This window comes from Oreochromis aureus, linkage group 16 (genome assembly GCF_013358895.1).
Source record: "Oreochromis aureus strain Israel breed Guangdong linkage group 16, ZZ_aureus, whole genome shotgun sequence".
NCBI lineage: Eukaryota > Metazoa > Chordata > Actinopteri > Cichliformes > Cichlidae > Oreochromis > Oreochromis aureus.
Window position 1 is genome coordinate 14906015 of NC_052957.1, and position 8133 is coordinate 14914147.

The window sequence follows — 8133 nt, forward strand, 5'->3', positions numbered from 1 at the left end:
ATTTCACTGATTTCATTAACGTGAATAAAACCAGCCATGCTTTCTGCATAACTGCCTTTTAATGGCTTGGCCCTGTCACCTGCCTCAGTATTAATCCCTCTGACTTATTGCTCCGCAGAGGGAATGAGTAATGGGTATTTGAATGTGATCAGCACAGTACAATGCAATTAAGGAACCAGTACTGTTCTGTGCCTTTAATCCTGAACTAATTTGAATTGCAGTTTGATAGCACTGTGAATCCTGCATAATTATGTAGGGTGCATATTAAACTCTGTGACAAACCAAAGAGGCCTTTAACTAGCCCTGCCACAAGGAGAGCAGCCAGGAGAGCCACAGTAAGGTAGCCAGCCGGAGCACGCTGGAAGTCTCAATTACCACCGTCTTGGATGACAGGTGGAAGCTTAGGGGGATGGGATGGGGGGGCTTCATTTGAAAATGGTTGACACTGATATCTCTCTTTTTTTTCATCCCTAACCTCAACTGTTATGTACAAGTGTCATTTCAGCCTCAAAGAACAGATACATCAAGTGTGAATCAAAGAAAGGTTTGGGTTCGGTCAGTGAGGATAAGCCCTAAAGAGACGCTATTTCAAAGTCCACGTGTATTTAACACCTCTCTTCTGGCAGCTAATTAGGACAGTTTGAAATTGTTCATTATGTGAGTTAATTTTAGGACATACCTGCAGAGGTAGATCCAGTTTAGTAACATCTGCCAGAGTGTTTGTACTAGTTTGTGCTTCTGATATATTACTGAAGCCAGATTTAAATTGAGTGCACGAAATATAGACATTTATAAAAATTTAAATCGCATCTGTGTCATTGCAAGACGTGTGGACTAAAAATAAAGTTCTTTGATGGGAACTTAGGTTTCTTGTTTTTCATCAAAATGGTCAGAAAGAAAATTCCCATGTATCTCCCTCTGATTTTACTTTAAAGCAAAAGAATTTAAAGGCAGGACATAATTTGACTGTTATTCTCTGGGGAGGGAAAAAAGAGTTTAAAGACAGTTTAAATCGACAATAAATGCTTCCATCAGGAGTTACCTTATTTCTCGTTCCACAAGTGGTCGGACTTGCATATTTCACACTGCCTTAAAATATTCTTAACAGTGAGTTATTCTACCTCACACAAGATTGAGCCAGAGAGCAAAGATAAGAGGGATGGAGTGAGAAAGAGATGCAGAGGCAGAGGGGAGAAGAGGAGGAAGACACAGAGGGGGCTGCTAAATTAAGCCATTGTGACTCAAAATCCTCCTTTAATAAGGTTCATGCTGTCTACAACTTCATCATTTTCTCCTGAATGATAATTACTTTATTCAATCATGTTCAAGGTTTTAGTGAAAGCTAGCATTGATTGATTAACTTCAATTACCATGCTTGCATTTGCATAGATAAAAACTGCTTTTCAATTTGTGAGTGGCACGCGGGTGGAAACCCTGCCTTGATATTTGCATTTCAATGTGAACGGTGAAGGATAAAGGTGGGAGCGGGGTCTGATCACTGCTAAGCCCTTTCTGGTCGGCTGCGCCAGCATCTATTTTTCCATAAACACCCTTTGTTATGATGTTGGTTTGCTCCCTCCACGCAGAGAGAGCCAGCAGCGAGCTCTGTTTGCAGGCTGGCTTGTCGGCTCTGTTGGGGGATTAGGCTGCGTCGCACTACAACTCAGTCGAGAGCTTAGGTGAGCGCAGGCTGTGGCAGTGCACTGCTCTCACAACAGTTGAACACCAGGCAGATGAATGGGTGAATGTTGGAAAATTTCACACTCCAAGGAATTGTATATGCTGCATTCTATCTATAGGCTCACCGAGCTAATGAAGATGCACATGTGTAAAGAGCGGGAGGCAGTGGGAGATAATTACAATTATCACATGTCTATATCAATCATCATTAACGAGATTGAAAAACACGCATAAACCCACACAATTTATCTTGACATACTTATTTAACCGTCAAATTATTTTAATTTTCGTAACTTTTTTTTTTTTTGAAGCACCTCGTGTCATGCCAGCCACACGACTACATGCTCATTTACAGATGTCAAGATATCCCCTCTCTTGACAACCTGAAATCTTTTGCTTCTTGCCAACTTTAAGTGATAATGGAAAAACCAACAGATACTCGTAATTGAATTATTGTAACTGCAAGGCATGAGCACCTAAGTGTGAAAAAAAAATTTTTTTTTTTGAAGTCCGTTGCCACTTGATCTCCTGTGAGCTAAAATAAAAAATAATGAGAGGAGGTGGTTTCGTAATGTATTTCCATTTGTGCTCCGGTCCATGCAAGGAACCGTATAGATATACAGTGAGCGAAATCACAGCTGTGCCACTTATGCATGAGTATTGGGATTACTGTCACCTTTGTCTGCATATTTTTTCTTTGATTAATGTCACCCAAATGCTGTGTCTTCCAATTGAGAACCCAGTTCATTTGCATGATTTTTTGTACATGGTGCAAATTTGGGGATAAATTAGTCAGTCTCCCTATGTTGGCATGGCACTGAGTGATTTTTACAGAAGGAAAAGAGTCTCAGAGCAGTACTCCCAGAGAATTACACCTGTGAGATATGCTAATCATTAACACAGCCATAATGACCTTATTTACCTTCATATAAAAGACAGAAATTAGCATTAGGTGCCCTAAATGAACAGGGAGTTAATAATCAAGGCACTCACTTTTACCCCCCATTTGTTAGCTGGAGAGGCGTCAATATGTTTAGTTGGAGGCAACCATCAGTTGATGCCTTTAAAACGTATTATGGCGCCATCCCCTATTGCTGCCTTGAAGGGGAATTCCCAGATGGTGGGCTATGATTAGGTAGTTCACTTAGCTGTTTAGAATTGAGCATCTGGAAACACAGGTTGAATTAACACCACTGGGTCCCTCATTTTCTCTAAATGAGTGTCATTCAATTAATCTAATTATTAGGCATGCAAAAACTGAAGGACTAATAGATTCCTATTATACCATCATTATCATCTCTTACTCACAAGTGCTTACATTTCCAAGCGGACTCATGTGTTCGGCACCAAAAGAAACAGCCTCGAGCTTTGCTCTTATACCTTCAGCTTACCTACGGACAAGTTTAGAAAATTGACAAACTTGGTTACTTTTTAAATGATCTCATTTGCATTTTGCTTTCTACTGTGCAGCGAGTTTCACTTATTCTCATTTCTGGTCCTTTCGGATGCAGAGGCCCTGCTGGTTTCCACTTTTGTCATGTAATCAGGGCCTGATTTAGACCTAGAACACCAGCTGAATGAAATTAAGATTCTAGTAGGACTGAAAACAAGCAGCACTCTGGGTACTGAGGAGCAGGACTGAGAGCCACTTAATTACAGCACTGTATCTGTGACAAAATAAAATGCACCTCCGAGGCATCATTAGCAACAGATACACGGGCAGATCAACGGTATAGGTATGAAACTGAACAAAACAAGTCTTAAAGCGATTACAAGTGAGAAAACTGACTATCACATTAGAGGAGAAATTTCAGAACATCATAGCCGTATCCTATCTGGGACTCCTGTGGCTATTTCTGCTACATTTGTTGCAAACAAAAAGGTTGATCGAGGGGTTTTCTTTTGAACACATTGTCCTTCTATCACTTCACGCTATTTGACATAATGGACGGGCAGAACAGATGATAGGTGTCAGGTCCTCATCAGCCACCTCCCGATCATGTGATGCAAGCCTAAAATGGCCCATCTCACATCTCTCTTCTCTGTTCCCTCGCTAACTCCCCCTCTCTGGATCCCCTGCTGGCCGGAAGGACCCTCTCCCAAGCCTGGAGTGGCTCCTGCTGGGACTAGTGAGCCGCTGGCGAGAGAGGCAGGGGAGGGAAAGAGGAGGAGGTGGTTGAGGGTGTGGGGGTGTTGCACAGACCTGGAGAACACTAGCAGTCCCCAACCTTACCCATCACCCTCCACCCCATCCCAGACTGCTATCTTCCGCTCCTACTGACCCTCCCCCCACACGGACAAGCACTCTCCCTGCTGTTTGTGTGTGTATATGTGTTTATGCACTTCTATTCTAGCAAATGCATGTGTGACAAAGCGACTGCGTCCTTGTGTGTGCGTCTGTGTTTTCACACAGATGTACTTGCTTGGTTGTGTTAGAATTATTTTTAGTGCGTAGCGTGTGTGCGTGTGGCCGTGTTCGTGAAAGACTGAGTGAGTAAACATGTCCCGGGAAAGGCTGAACATCAAGAGTAAAGAACAATAAATCTACTGCACAGAACTAATCATACAGAGGTAACAATCCACCCAGAGCTGGAGCTAGTCAATTAAATCATCAGCTCATTAGAATAAAACCACTTAAGCTGTAATCAAATAACTTTGAATCCTTAGATCAGCATCTAAAAAAAGAAGACTTTCTATTTTCTGTTTCTTTTCCTCTCCAACTAATATCCAGTTTTCTCAGTTTCCATGAGATTTTTTTTTGTCATTTGCCTTAACACACTTCACCCCCCCTCCAACAGGCCCTCTACCAGCCACACTCCAGTCTAGCCCTGTCTGCAATGCAAACACCCCGGCAACTTAATTCACAAAGAAGAGATACCAATTTCTTCTCAGCAAGAGATATATCAAGGATGTTAAACAAAGCAAACAGCTGCATTGAATTCTGATGGCGCAAAGCTAAGCCTTCAATTTGAGCCTTCTCTCAGAAAAAAAAAGCAGAATTTAGCTTCAAATATATTCCTGGTAGAAAAGAGAGCGTATTGTGTTATCATGAGAGTCTGTTTACCTAGTGAATCTACATATGGCTATCTAATATCTTTGTGCCATTGAGCAGGTTGGAAGCTGGAGTCCCAGGGGTTTCAAGGCTGGGATTATGCATGGCGGGGGTTGAACTATTGCCCCTGTGTGATTGAAAGACCTCCACCAGCTTAGGCCCTGTTTATTGTACATTTGCATTGCTCAGTTCCGCGAGGCTGCTGGGAACTATCAGTGGCCAGGCAGCTCATATCTGGGCTTCTGTAATTCGGTTTCCTGCGGATCCCCCTCATGCCTTCCAGCAAGCAAGAGGCGCTGAGGGCTTATAGGCAATCATTTAGTCTGATTGACCAGGATATTCTCTGATCAATATCTCGTACCAGGCCCCACACGGTGAGAAAAAACAAATCAAGTGTTTGCGCATTTCAAGCCAGTATTTACACTGACATTCAGGATTCAATACCAAAACACTTCTCCTTAATTTCGAGTAACAAGAGGAAGGCCGCTTTGACTATGTCATGCTTTGCAAATGAAGAAATGTAAGATTAGCAATGTTGTGAGGCAACTTTAAGATGCACGGCATGTTTTGTGTCAGTAAGTTGGATTCTGAGTCATCTCTTGCCAATGAAGTGAAGATCTATTAATAAAGATAATTGCGTTTGGATCCATGCCCTGAAGTGGTCAACTATGCAATTTCACTAATTCATCCTGGTGAAAGGTTGACCTTAAGAAATGTAATTACACACACACCTCAGTTACATCGGGAACCCAAGAGGTCTGCAAAACGTTTACTGGTGAAGAAGGTATAATTACCAGAAAACAATTAGCCCATTACTGTGGCAGTTGGCAGAAGAGTTTTTTTTTTCTGGTGCATCTTCTGGCTTTAAGCAAACAATTTATTATGAAAATCCTGTTACTAAATTACATGTTATCTGTACTAAAGCAAGAGTGAAGATTGTTTGACTTGTTAATTTCTTTCTTTTCCCCCTTAGGTCTTACTTCTCTCTTAAATAGTGAAAACTGAGTTATTAAAATTTGCGAGAAACTCAATGCACCTGCCTATCTTTAAGGTATACAGTGGGGACCAGCATTAGTTCTACATGGCCACGTGGAATTAAGTGGTTTAGAGTAGCCTGGTATAAACACAAATCATTTATGAATTTTAATAGGCCCACCCATGCCTCATAACTATGCATGACTTCATACTTTCATAATTGACAGGAAATATGATCTAGGCCAAGGGTCGCCTATTAGAATGACTTTTCATTTAATTTTTTGACAGCCCAATACACAAATACAGGGTGGATTTCTTGAGCATATTCATGTAGTGCACAGGAACCTTTCTGGTGAAGTCTAGCAGCAAACCCCTGAGGTCAGGACCACCTCTCTTATAATTACGTACTACTACATTTTGTAGTAGTACAGCATATCTCCCTTTGAGTCGCACAATGCTGTTGTTCAAGTGGAAATTCGGCTTGTTCGTTAAAGTGGTTAAAAGCATATCTCACAAAGCTAAAATGTACATTAGATATACAGATCATTTCCGCTGGCAGGTATGCTGTGCACTCTGATGTCGAGCATGCAGACTGAGCAAATATAAAATGTTGCCTTTCGCTCAAGTTCAGCCGTAGGTCAGGATGACCCCCTCCCCTCGCTCTTCTTCCACACCTACCCTGACCAGGACTGTTCTGTGGCAGCGAGGTGTTCATATACAATGGAACAATATGCCGTGGGAGGTCGAGGAATGTGGGCTCTATCACCCCCCTTTTAGCACAAGCTAAAACTCATTGTATCCCTTAGATGTAAATCTACACCTCTGGGCTATAAAAGTGCTACAAAGAAGCTTCTTGACTGTGTAAATTAACATTCATCCCACTCGCAATTAAGCAGACAGACTGACATTGTAGCTCCTACATGGCAGCAACACTGGGGGCTTTGTTGACATGGCGTCTGGATAGAGGAAAAACCAGAGGAAAATATTTTCAACTGAGTCATCGACTGGACATTGGGATCTGGAGACTAGAGTCTGAGTGCAAAACAAGATGCTGTAATTCAGCTTTTGCTCTCTCGTGGGTTACTATTGCACCATTATTAAAGTCATCTTCACACCAACAGAAGCACCTTTGGTGCTGACACACAAAGTGTACAGCACAGTTTGTTATTTTCTGCACACTGTTGATCACTTTTAGATGGTATTTCAAATATTTTTTCTCTGATGAAAAGATAAAACAAGCTGATCTCAGTGAGCGCATGTATCCATAGTTAGAAATTACATGGAAACCGAATTAGTCTCTAATAACTCTGCAACAGATGGTGCTTGCTCTTCTTACTGAAAGTTAAGAATAAGCACAGAGATGCAGTAGCGCAACATGAAGCTAATAAATTAATCTAAATGACCAAAGACAAAAATAAATTCCCCCTAGATAAATCTATTCAAAACACACACACACACAAGCATGCACACACACAAAATTTCTATCCAGTTAACACTGGATATAAGAACACATTGCTGAAAGCATGAATACATTACCATCTGCTGCTTTTAATCCCAGACAGTTACAGTAGTGGCATGTTTTGGTAAAAGGATATCATTAATCATGGGTATAATCAGATGACATCAGGTCATGGCCCACTAAGTGTGTTTTCCTCATTATGGTAATATGGAGGAGAGGGGTATGTTTCCGCTCCTTTTTTTTTCTACTTTGACACTTCTTTTCATGACAACCCACTCCTCATGGAGGAGGAAGGAAAACATTAGCAGCCGTCTGCTTCAGTCACTATAATCTGATAAACAGCAATTTTAGCTGATCCTACAAAGAGCTAACAAGTGCAGATTTATTGTGTTAAGACTATTTCAATTTTTTTATATGATCTCTAAATATGGAGGTATCAAAGAAGTCGTTTTCGTATCAGATCTTAATTCAAGCCATCTTCAACTTATGAATAGACCGAAAGCTTCTCTGTGGCAGTAGAAAATAAACCCTGAGGCTATTTACTGTCTCCTTGATATATGAAGTTTGTGGTTTTGATTGTGTGTGATTATGTTCTGGGAGAATGACCTTTAGTGGCAACCGTATTGTAATGTAATGAGGATGTGTCAGTCGGCGGGGGTACAGTGATGAGACGAGGCCAGGCAACTGGCGTTTAGAGCATCGATCCACCGGCACCACGAGTGTAGAGGAGAATCTGAAATATTCCAACGCCTCCCTCGCCCAGTAAGTGGGTGTGGGATCTCTTTGAGCTGGTCTCAAGCACTTTGAGGCATCCTCTGAAACAAGGCTGATGTATAAGACCAAACCGGTAGGTGATGAACTAAAGATATTCCTTAAATCTACTTCTAGAAATCACACACACCGGCAAAAAAGCGATCTCGCTGCGCCTCCTTGAATTTTAGTTTACCCTATAAAACCACAAATCTGA